Below are 13,407 nucleotides of genomic sequence, written 5' to 3'. Positions count from 1 at the left end.
CAACCGCACGTCACGTGATTTCCTGCTCCCGTGCTCATACTCTGTAAGGGCAGGGAATATAAACGCCATCTTAACTGATGGCAGAAATACAACCTAGTACTGGAGATGCTGACATCTAGAGGCTAAAACTAAAAGTGCTGAAATGGAAAGGACAGGCGGTAGTGATAAAAATCTGAGACCTGCATATATTGTATACATAATTAAATATTGAATCAAAGATATTTGAGATATACACACACACATACATATGTATATATATATATATATATATATATATATATATATATATATATATATATATATATCACATTAATTGTGGATATATTAATTGTAAATTAATATATGACTTTAATTGATCTATGAATATACAGTATAGATAGTTTGCATAAATTATACATAGATAATCACAAATCAATGAAATGGATCCTATCATTGGATACCCATTTTTCTGACTAACACGTAGGAATAGCCTTAAGAAAGGCTATTCTTCTCCTACCTTTAGATGTCTTCTCCGCGCCACCGTTCGTTAGAAATCCATGTTTTCTTCAGTATGCAAATGAGTTCTCTCGCAGCACTGAGGGCATTGCCAAAACTCCAGTGATGCCTCTATCGTCTTCTGGAACTTGCTCTCCCTGTGTCTTCTTCCGTCCTGGGTTTCAATCTTCTAGACATGCGCAGTCGGCTCTGCCATCAAGCCGACTGTGCATGCCAGCGGCCACAAGAAAATGTTGTTTTCTTGTGGCCGCTTACACAGTAAGCTGGTGTAAGCGGCCATTTTCTCGTGGCCGCTGGCATGCGCAGTCAGCTCTGCCCGAGGCCCGATGGCAGAGCCAACTGCACATGCCTAGAAGATTGAAACCCAGGACGGAAGAAGACAAAGGGAGAGAAGAAGATTCAAGAATAAGATAGAGGCGGCGCTGGAGATTGCTCTCGCAGCATTGGGGTTGCCCCCAGTGCTGTTTGAGCGCTGAGGACTGCCCCCAGTGCTGCGAGAGAACTAATTTGCATACCAAAGAAAACCAGGATTTCTACCAAATGGCAGCGTGGAGAAGACATCTAAAGGTAGGAGAAGAATGGCCTTTCTTAAGCCTATTCCTACGTGTTAGTGAGAAAAAAAGGGTATCCAATGATAGGATCCCTTTAAGGACTATAAAGTAAATTAAAAGACATTAATTGTGAATATTAATAATATGTGTGCCATATATAATTATAACACAATGTGCATTAAAATAGATACAGCTAAGGCTGGTTTCACATTATTATAGTCTATGGGGTCTGAGAGTAACCGCTTTTTAAGCAGATTGGGTTTCCGTTTTTCGGTTCCTCAAGCAGACCCAAAGAATGTAAACCTGAGCGCATGTATGAACCTAGCATAAGTAAAATAGTGTGTGAATGTGATAAAATCTAAAACATATAAAATAAAAGTGACAAAAATGTGTGGTCTGGTATGTGTCTGAAAAGCTAACTTAAGCCTCGTTCACATCTGCATTGGTATTCCGTCCGGGGGAGTCCGCATGAGGAACCCCCCGAACGAAATACAGAACACAACTGCAAGCGGTGTGCAGCAAAAGCACACGGACCCCATAGACTATAATGGGGTCCATGCAGCGCCGCACCTCCCATGAGGCGACCTGAAGTGAGCGCTTCAGGCGGTGCTATGCCAGGGCCTCAGGGAGGGCGGCATTTTTGGTTAACTAAGCCAGTCCAGGACAAGTTGTCCTGGTCTGGCTTAGCACCGAGCGGTGGTTTGGGGAGGCCACTGGAGCAGCGCTGCTCCAGCAGCCTCCTCTCACGCTCAGGCAGAGAGCAGGTCGTCTCCGTGCCTGCTCTCTCTTCCGGCGAACGGCGCTAAACCCCACCCCCTGCACTTCGCTTTCTGAAGTTCGCCTCGGGCGGCGAAAGGGGTGGGTTCACCCCTGGGTCCATGTGCTCCACAGGGTCATGCGGACAGGAAAGTAGTTCACAATCTACTTTCCAGCCCGCATGATTCATGCGGGCAGCGCACGGCAAGCACACAGACCCCATTATAGTCTATGGTGTCTGTGTGCTTTCACTGCACACCGCTTGCAATTGCATTGGGAATTCTGTTCAGGGGAGTCCCATGCAGACTCCCCCGGATGGAATACCAACGCAGATGTGAACAATGGGTAAAGCTATGTTCACACAATAATAATGGCTGTGTGACATCACATGGCAACATTAAAGGGATTCTATCATTAGAATCCCGTTTTAAGCTAAACCCTAAAGAAAGGCTATTCTTCCCCTACCTTTAGAAGTCTTCTCCATGCTGCCATTCCTTAGCTATCCCGGTTGTCGTCCCCAGTGCTGCAAGAAAACTATCCAGCGCCGCCATCTTCTTGTTCACCTCCTCTCTTCTTCCTTGTCCTGTCACATCTTCTTCAAAAAGCCAGCCATTTTCCTGTAGCTGAACAGGAAAAAAGAGGCGGATGCGGTGAACAAGAACAAGGCAGCACTGGATAGTTTTATCACAGCAGGGGATGCCCCCATTGCTGTTTGAGAGCTGGGGACCACCCCCAGTGCTGTAAGAAAACTAATTAGAATATGGACGAAAACCGGGATATCTAAGGAACGATAGTGCGGAGAAGACATCTAAAGGTAGGGGAAGAATAGCCTTTCTTAAGGCTATTCCAACGTGGGTTTAGCTAAAAAAAGGGTTCTAATGATAGAATCCATTTAAGTTCAATGTCTGTACATGGGGGCCATTCACATGAACATTACTTTGATGGCAGCTGTAATGGACCCTTAAAATATTCGTCATATTCCATCAATTTTTCATCCACCCCAGGGGCGCCTATTTTATGTCTATTGTGCCTGCAGGTTATGTTGGTATATCCCGTCTTCTATGTTCATTGTAAGGGGGCGTTCACACTACCGTCAGTGTCCGACAGGTAGTGTCCGCTGCTAGTGTCCGTTCAAAATCTCGCACGGACATTAGAAGCGGACACTAGCTGTGTCCGTGACACTTTTCATTCATTTAAATGGGGATCGGGTGCGTTCTTTTGCCTTTCCTTCACTGTCCGCTTGTAAAGATGTCCGACTTTTCAAGCGGACAGAAAAACCCGCTCACAATCTACATTTAAAAAGAACAAAAAAAAGAAACAGCCTGTAGCGTGTTTCTCCACTTTAATTTTAGGGGTTACTCCAAATCCAGGCCTCCATTGGTTAGTAAATTTTGATTTCCATTGATGATTTTTGTTGTCATCACATTCAACTTTGTACAGAACACAGTATTCAATGAGAATATTTCATTCATTAAGATCTAGGATGTGTTATTTAAGTGTTCCATTTATTTTTTTTGAGCAGTATATATACAGTCCTATGAAAAAGTTTGGGCACCCCTATTAATCTTAATCATTTTTAGTTCTAAATATTTTGGTGTTTGCAGCAGCCGTTTCAGTTTGATATATCTAATAACTGATGGACACAGTAATACTTCAGGATTGAAATGAGGTTTATTGTACTAACAGAAAATGTGCAATATGCATTAAACCAAAATTTGACCGGTGCAAAAGTATGGGCACCTCAACAGAAAAGTGACATTAATATTTAGTAGATCCTCCTTTTGCAAAGATAACAGCCTCTAGTCGCTTCCTGTAGCTTTTAATCAGTTCCTGGATCCTGGATAAAGGTATTTTGGACAAACAATTCAAGTTCAGTTAAGTTAGATGGTCGCCGAGCATGGACAGCCCGCTTCAAATCATCCCACAGATGTTCAATGATATTCAGGTCTGGGGACTGGGATGGCCATTCCAGAACATTGTAATTGTTCCTCTGCATGAATGCCTGAGAATTTGGAGCGGTGTTTTGGATAATTGTCTTGCTGAAATATCCATCCCCGGCGTAACTTCAACTTCGTCACTGATTCTTGAACATTATTCTCAAGAATCTGCTGATACTGAGTGGAATCCATGCGACCCTCAACTTTAACAAGATTCCCGGTGCCGGCATTGGCCACACAGCCCCAAAGCATGATGGAACCTCCACCAAATTTTACAGTGGGTAGCAAGTGTTTTTCTTGGAATGCTGTTTCTTTTTGGACGCCATGCATAACGCCTTTTTTTATAACCAAACAACTCAATCTTTGTTTCCAAAATGAAGCTGCCTTGTCCAAATGTGCTTTTTCATACCTCAGGCAACTCTATTTGTGGCGTACGTGCAGAAACGGCTTCTTTCTCATCACTCTCCCATACAGCTTCTCCTTGTGCAAAGTGCGCTGTATTGCTGACTGATGCACAGTGACACCATCTGCAGCAAGATGATGCTGCAGCTCTTTGGAGGTGGTCTGTGGATTGTCCTTGACTGTTCTCACCATTCTTCTTCTCTGCCTTTCTGATATTTTTCTTGGCCTGCCACTTCTGGGCTTAACAAGAACTGTCCCTGTGGTCTTCCATTTCCTTACTATGTTCCTCACAGTGGAAACTGACAGGTTAAATCTCTGAGACAACGTTTTGTATCCTTCCCCTGAACAACTATGTTGAACAATCTTTGTTTTCAGATCATTTGAGAGCAGGCTGTCCATGTTCGGCGACCATCAAACTTAACTGAACTTGAATTGTTTTGTAGAAAGAAATGGTCCAAAATACCTTCATCCAGGATCCAGGAACTGATTAAAAGCTACAGGAAGCGACTAGAGGCTGTTATCTCTGCAAAAGGAGGATCTACTAAATATTAATGTCACTTTTCTGTTGAGGTGCCCATACTTTTGCACTGGTCAAATTTTGGTTTAATGCATATTGCGCATTTTCTGTTAGTACAATAAACCTCATTTCAATCCTGAAATATTACTGTGTCCATCAGTTATTAGATATATCAAACTGAAATGGCTGTTGCAAACACCAAAATATTTAGAACTAAAAATGATTAAGATTAATAGGGGTGCCCAAACTTTTTCATAGGACTGTATATATATATATATATATATATAGGAATACTACTATTACCACCACCAACCAGTAGTGCTGTAGTAACCCCTTGACTGTGTCCAGCCCTGGAGTGGGACTGAGGTGTATGTGGAGTGTTCTTGGCCCAGCAGGTGGCACAACCTATGCCACTACTACTCCCATCCTCTGGTCTCCTCCACTGGGTTGTGGCAATACCTTAAAGCTGAGGCCATACATTGTGGAAAAGCTGCATTTTATGTTGCAGATTTTCCGGTAGCTTTTTGAGCCAAAGCCAAGACTGGATTCAGCAGAAGGGAGAGGCATATGTGCTTCCTTTATATTTCCCCTTATTTTTGAAGCCACTCTTGACTTTGATTTAATTAAAAAACTCAACTTTTCCGCAAGGTGTAACCTAAGCCTAAAGCAAGAATGTGAGAGTTGAATAAATGTTTGCTAAACTGAACAGAAGTAAAAAAAGATATGACTTTACACAATTTCTTGTGAATGATAGGGTGCTAGGTAAATACACAGAGATAACCATACCTCCCAACTTTTCAAGAGCCAAAAGAGGGACAAAATATGCGGTGCGCGTGTGTGCTACGGCAAACTTAGCTCTGCCCACTTTTATGTTGACTCTGCCCATTCTCATTCATTTTTCATGTGCCCCCACACACTATAATCTTCCTAGTTACCTGTAAATGATATCCCCCATCCATCTCTCTAAGTTTCATATAACCCCTTTATCTGCCCCCAGTTTCATGTCCCCCCTCCATCTCTGCCCCCAGTTTCATATCCCCCCATCTCTGCCCCCAGTTTCATGTCCCCCCCTCCATCTCTGCCCCCAGTTTCATATCCCCCCATCTCTGCCCCCAGTTTCATATCCCCCCATCTCTGCCCCCAGTTTCATGTCCCCCATCTCTGCCCCCAGATTAATATCTCCTCCCTTCATCTGCCTCAGTGTCATGCCACTCTCCCCCCTTCATCTGCCCCAGTGTCATGCCATTCTCCCCCCCTTCATCTGCCCCAGTGTCATGCCATTCTCCCCCCCTTCATCTGCCCCAGTGTCATGCCGTTCTCCCCCACCCCATCATATGCCCCAAGTTTCATAGGCCCCCTACATTACGTTCCCCTCAATGTTTAACACAAACAAATACTTATACTCACCTTCCAACGCTCCTCAGCCGCTTTCTCACTCCACTCACATAGTTGTAGGCCCGATGTGACGTCATCACATGGCGCCTACACATCCCGAAGCCGGAGCGCAGCGGTAAGGCAGGAGCTGAGCTGTGACAGCTCCTGCTTTACTCGCTTATATGTTCAACTCATCGGCGTCCTCCGGATGCCAATGAGTTGAAATCGGGACATACTTCCCGCCGACCAGGACCGCGGGACAGGACACCGAATTCGTGAATGTCCCACAGAAATTGGGAGGTATGGGTAACTGGTCTAAAATCCATCATCAGATCCCATATATTATTATGAGATCAGCTCCACATCCCCATAGTACACACCACTGCTGATTCCAACCCTATAAACAAGCTCAATTTTAGACAAACTGTGGGCCTGAGCAAAATTAAAAGCGGAGCCCCAAATACTGATATACCAACAACGCCATTATATTTCCTGTGGCATCCCCTTTAATAACACCCCCTTTCTTCCTCCAAAACAGTAACAATCACCCCCCACCCTTATTCCCAATACAATTCAAATAATGACAGTTGTACCGCCTAATAGATTTTCGCACCCCCTCATCAGTTTTTATAGTACCTCTTTAGAAATAATAGTCCCTGCTTATAAACAGTGCCCCACGGCCACCGGCGCTTCCCATGTTGCCGAAGTGGCTGTGGTCAGGGGAGGGAATCACAAAGTAAGGTGGCAGGCCCACAAACCCTAAAAAACCTCTATCATTATACCCCGGTATGTTGGGGGGGTTGGGTCTGTCAGGAGGGCCCCTCATGTCAAATGTTCACCTTGGGGCCCCGCCATTCCTAGTTACGCCACTGTTCAAGACATCAAGCTGGAAGTCTGATGCTCTGGATCCCGGGGGCCCCTTTGGTGACAATTTGCTGCACCATCCCCCAACGCTTGCCGTGCCTATAAAGCAAAGAAAGAACTAAACTAGTATTAATATGTCATTGTGTTCATCTTCCACCTATATTAAAACTACACCAAAGTAAGGTAGCGCAAATGCACACCTTAAATATTTAATTGTTTTCGACTTGGTCTGCAACAGTTACATAGGTAGGCAAGGAATTCAGCCGTTGTTCACTCTGCACATCCTGTTTGACTGCCTGGCAGAGGCATATACATTTATGTATTCCATATATGGAGATATTGGTATTAGATTTCATGTCAAAAATAAATATTTTTCTATTGGTAACTGCTTCATATGCTAAAAAAATGTGTTGTTACACTATTTGTCAATTTTTCTCACTACCACCTGCACTTCATATTTCCGTTATTTTTCTGGCATTGCAATGTTTGGTTTTAGCCACTAGATGTCAGTAGTAGTAGAAGGCTCCACATAGCAAAATCCAGCAAAAACTTAGTGCGTTCTTTTCTGCTCCATATTTCATTGCGTTTTCTCTACCTTTTTCCTTCCCCTATTAAATCTATAGCAAAAATGTGTTAAATTTACCATGCTGCATTTTTCAAAGTGCAGCTTTTTGCAATCCAGCAAATTGCAACCTAAAGTCATTGTATAGGGTTCACATATTTTATGTAGGCCTCTAAAGGAGCAGTTACTGAATGGGTCCAATGAAGAGGCAGTTTACACCAGGCTACAAATTATTATGCACAGTGGTGGATCCAGGCTTTGCGGGGCCCTGGGCAATTGACTTTGGCGGGGCCCTACTTACCGGGGGGTCTGGGGGGTATTTCGGTGGAACAGGGGGGTCTGGGGGTGTTCCCCCGCCCCCCAGGATTTTTTGAATAAATTAGCCCTAAAAATGCGTTCTATGTTCAATTCGAGCTGCTTTAGGCCATTTGAACCCAGCAGGTTGTTCGGGAAAGAGCTTGACCGCAGTATGGAAGGCCTCTCTCACTGTAAGGGGAAAAACCTCCCTCAGTCTTCTGGAACCAGACAATAGTCCTTTCATGGCTATGGAGTCTCTAGAGGAGTCTGTAGAGGACAATTTCGCTGGCACCCCAGTCGCTAGTCTAGAGGTGGCGGTCGCGGATCCTCTCTTGAAATTGGAAAGAAAGTATCTTTCTGACTATCTGGGCGCTCCTCCCCGCAGTACAGCGGCGGTTAACTTGGAGGTCGCCTTTCTCTGAATCTATCCATGGGTCCTCCAACTCATACGAGCCGGCTACAAAATAAGTTTCATCGCCCTTCATCCAGACAATTATGTAAGGACCCGCCCTCTTCAGGGCACCAAACAACTTCATCTAGAAAGGTCCGTACAGGAGTATGTGGACAAGGCTGCGTTGGAACCAGTTCCCCTAGACGAACAAGGTCGAGGTGTCTGTTCGCGAGTTTTCTTGGTTCCAAAATCGACCGGAGGATGGGGCATGATTATCGACTTAAGGTATCTAAATCGTTTCATCCGCAAGGTTCGGTTCCGTATGGAGACCATAAGATCGGTCCTCCCTTTTCTGCAGCCTGGAGACTTCTTCGTCACCCTAGACCTAAGGGATGCATATCTCTATCTACTAATTTTTGCTCCTCACAGAAAATATTTAAGAATTGCAGTATACCTAAACGGAAAAATTACGCAATTTTCAGTTTACGGCCGGTAGTGGCCCCGGTCGTAGCCACCCTGCACCTCCAAGGGATATTTATTGTCCCATACCTGGACGACTGGCTCCTGAAAGCCCAGTCAAAGGAGGTCCTTGCCACACAGTTGGGTATCACAGTGGCTTTTCTAAGCAAGCTGGACTGGCTAGTAAACTGGCAGAAGTCAGTAGTCGTTCCATCTACCCGGATTCAATTTCTGGGGTTCATTCTGGATTCTCTCAGCATGACGATCTCCCTGCCCTCTCCTCGGAAGGAGAAGATTGGTTGAGTGGTTCACCACCTATCTGGAACCAGGAAGGTTACTATCAGGACAGCTATGAAAGTCCTAGGACTCATGTCCGCGACCATCAAGGCAGTCCCTTGGGCTTTATGGCATATGCGCCCTTTACAACACGAGATCCTGAGAGAGTGGAACCACAGTCCTTTGGGACTTCAGAAGCCTATTCAGATATCCATCAGGGCCCGTCGATCACTGGATTGGTGGTCTCAACTGAAAGACAGGAAGTCCACGGTCCAGACTTCCTGGACCCTGTTGACCACAGATGCCTCCCTCTCAGATTGGGGAGCGCATCTAGGGGAGACCCTGGTTCAAGGGACCCGGAGTCAGCTAGAGAAGACTCACTCATCCAATTGGCGAGAACTCACTGCAGTGTATCACGCACTTCGAAGCCTTGCACCCCATTTACAGGGGAAGGCAGTGAGGGTGAGGACAAACAACCTAACAGCTGTGCACTATATCAACAAGCAGGGGGGCACCAGATGCCCCTCCTTGATGCGAGTGACAGACCTGATATTTACCTGGGTAGAGAAGAATATATCCCAGTTGTCGGCAGTGCATATCCGAGGTCAGCTGAATGTCCTTGCGGACCAACTAAACAGGGGCTTGGTGACAATAGCAGAACGGTCCCTGAATCCAGAGATCTTCCAACAACTCACCAGGATGTGGGGTCTCCCCGAGGTGGACCTGATGGCCACCCAGTACAACACCAAGGTGAGAATCTTTTGTTCCCTCTACCGGGAAGACAATTCCTTGGCAATCAATGCCCTGTCAATACCATGGAGGTTCAAACTGGCTTACATTTTTCCTCCAATTCCCATGATTCCCATGGTATTGGTGAAACTCAGGTAGGACCAGACTTCGGCGATTGTCATCATGCCGTTCAGGCCGAAAAGGGCATGGTTTACCCACCTCATGTTAATGAGTTGAGGGACCTACTGGAGGCTTCCACGTGTCCAAAACCTGATGTGGTGGCTGACCAGCACAAGTGGTCTGTCACACAGGGAATGAGATCACGTGTTGTAGGTGAATGGCGTCGCGATGGGGGAATAACAGAAGTCAACAAGCAGATGCAGGGTGTCTCAGCATTCCCAAAGATGGGTGGGATGCCTTGTTTATTTATACCCTTTCTAACAGGGTGTAACAAGATAAAACTACAAATACAATTGGTTAACATATGTTTTCAAATATTTGAGATGAGTTATACAATTTGTGTTCTTCACTGCTTATCTAATAACAATGATTACTTAGCAATTGTTAGTACTTATCTTAACATAAGGCTAGTGAGCTAGCGTAGATCCACGAGTCAGCTAGTTCAGTAAACAACGAGAGGCCCTTATGTATAGCAGAAATTAGAAAAATAGTCTTATTAATCCAGGGTCTTGTAAAGAGTCTCATAAAGTAGGGAGAAACTGGGGGCTCCTTCATCACCTGGTAACTCTAAACAGCCAGCTCTGCCAGGACCTGGACAGGTTCAACCTCACTGCCTGGAGGTTGATCGCACCGTATGTGCAGACAGAGGATTGTCCCAGGCCGTCTTAAGGATATCGGCCCATTCTAGAGCGGACTCTACTAATCGGAGTTATCAAAGAATTGCTCAGGTCTTTCAGGATTGGTGTGCTGAGAAACAATTTAACAACATAGCCACTGAATCGGTCTTAGAATTCCTACAAGGTGGCTTGGACAAAGGGTTGTCTCCATCTACTCTAAAGGTTCATGTTTCAGCACTGTACGCTCTATTAGGGACTCGGTTATCCCAAAATCCTCTAATAAGGCAATTTCTTAAAGGGGCTTCCAGGCTCCACCCTCCCAGTTCATCCCCCGGTCCCACAATGAGACTTAGCCTCGGTTGTGCAGGGGTTATGTGCTCCACCCTTCGAACCCTTAACAGAGATAGATCTGAAATACCTCTCATTCAAGGTAGCCTTTTGCTGGCCATCACTTCTGCCAAAAGGGATGGGGGGGGACTTCAGGCCCTGGCGGCCTCTGAACCTTACATAACCTTCTTTCCTGACAGAGTACAGCTCAGGTTTGTCCAAGGGTTTTTGCCCAAAGTTCCCACAGTTGGGAATATTAACCAAATCATAACCTTACCAGCCTTTTTTCCGTCCCCCTCCTCTGAGTGGGAGGAGAGTATGCATAAGCTCGATTTAGTAAGAGCATTACAAATATATGTGGACTGGACAAGCCCTTTACCCCAAATCTGAGAATCTGCTCATCAATTTCTTTGGGCGCAACAAAGGTGTTAAAGCATCAAAGACCACGTTATCCAGATGGATCCGACAGGCCATTCCAAGCTCTCTTCAGGCACAAGACTTACCAGTTCCTGGATTTTTACGTTCCCACGCAACTAGGACATTGGCGACTTCATGGGCAGAGAGACAAGCACTCTCAGTGGATCGGATATGTGCGGCTGCATCCTGGAGCTCCCATTTGACCTTCGCAAGGTACTACAGACTGAATTGGCGCAGCCCCGAAGCCGTGGCTTTTGGTCATTCTGTCTTGGCCTCCGCTTGCCAAGACCTCCCTTCCCTCCCTAAGGGATATTACTTGTTAAATTCCCATCTTGTGCTGCTGTTGGGCGTAGGGGGAATGAAAGATTATGTAGATAATCTGTTTGCCCTTAGCCCAAACAGCAGCACAAGGCTCCCTCCCTTTCAATAATTCGTAAACTGTTGTATTGTCTGTTTAATTTTATACTTGTTGACTAACACAGGGAGGGGGAGGTCTCTCTGGCCTCTTATAGCAGGGGGGGGGGGGGGAAGGGGTCTGTTAGCCTATTAAACTTTTCCACCTGTCCTAACAGTACACAGGGGCAGGAATACCCCATCTTGTGCTGCTGTTTAGGCTAAAGGAAAACAGATTATCTACATAATCTTCCACTCTCTCCTTTCTCTTGTTGTACCATGGAAGAAAGTGGTTACTCAGAAACTCCATACACTTTGCAGCAGTGATTTTCCCACTTTCAGGGACCCTAAGGCTGAGACCCCACATAATGGTATGCAGCGCTAAAGCGCTGCAGGAAAAACCACGGCGCGAACACACCGTGGTTCTTCCCACAGCACTTTGAACAGAAAGTTTGCAGAGTTTTCCTCCGTGGACTTTCTGTTACTATTATATCTACAGGATTTGAAAGCCGGTTTTGAAAATCGCAGCGGGTCCATGCTGCGGTTTTAAATGCCGAGTGGGCATGGGATTTGCACGAATCCCATCCACTTTGCAATTACTGTAAAATGCCACGAATTTTCCCACGGAATTTCCACTGTGGGAAAAAAATCGCAGCGTTTTCGGCTCATGGGGCCCTGGCCATGCTGCTCACGGAAAAAAGTATGCTAGCGGTCTTCATAGACCTCTATTGTGAGGGGGCAGATTATGACGTGGATTCAGCGCCAAAATCCACCCGCTCTTGGCCCATGTGAATGAGCCCTTAGAGCTCCATGGAGGAAGGGGGGGGGGGGGGGGGAACAGTGTAGCTTTCAATTCTTACAATGCGGTAGATAAATTAGAGCTGTCTGTAGTATTATTTGGTCACCATCATAATTTCTTTCAAACAGTTTCATAAATCTGTGTTGATCCATTCCTTTAACATCCCTGCTTAAATTGCCTCAATGAGTTGATAACTGGATATTGTTGTATGCCACATTTAAAAAAAATTGTCAGTGGAACTTTCTGACACTCTTTTTCGACAGATTTCCATTTTGACACAGATTGAAGTATTATCAAAGAAAAAAAACTTTTGCTGGTTGTGGCATTGTTGAGAGATAGCTGTGTGGCTGTTGTTCATATCACAAGCATACATAGTTTTCTGCAATATGTTCAGCTTGAAACCAGTCCTTTGTCGAAATACAACAGAATTATTATACCTGTGTGAAGAAGAAAGACCAAATAGGGAAATACCAATACATATTTGCAATTGCTATGATAAAGAATCACTTCCAATTGGCAAGTTGAACAGAAGAATAAAATGGTAACATTTTTATTGAGTCAAATGTTAAAATCAGACAAATACAATGAAAAATATAGATACATACCATAAATAAAGACTACAGAAAGCCATAAGTACTGAATTTTTTTTAAAAAAATATTTGACAATATAATGTGCCAACTGTACTTCTGGATTCACACAGTTTTCATAGTCTAAATTGGAGTGGATAGAGACGAAAACAGAACATCCTTCATTTATAGGCTTCAACCAGCTCACACGGCACATACCCATTTCAGAAAGAGGAAAAGGTGTTGTAAAAATGCCATTTGCATCAATTTTTGTTGCAAGCAGTGTTTAAAAAGTCAGCAAGGTTTGCTTTTTTTTTTTTACACCACTTTTCTGGTACCCTACAGGGTTATATAAACACCACACTTCTTTTTATCTGAATTGTTGCAGTCTTTTGAGCCAAAATCAGGAATAAATTGCAAGAAAGACATCAAAAACTACAGTGGTGTTTTTCCTAAAAATGGCGTGTGTGAAGCGGTTCTAAAGCACATGACCTTGG

Source organism: Leptodactylus fuscus, chromosome 2 (assembly GCF_031893055.1).
Source record: "Leptodactylus fuscus isolate aLepFus1 chromosome 2, aLepFus1.hap2, whole genome shotgun sequence".
Classification (NCBI taxonomy): domain Eukaryota; kingdom Metazoa; phylum Chordata; class Amphibia; order Anura; family Leptodactylidae; genus Leptodactylus; species Leptodactylus fuscus.
The sequence above is the reverse complement of the archived record's forward strand: the minus strand, read 5'-3'. Positions refer to the sequence as shown.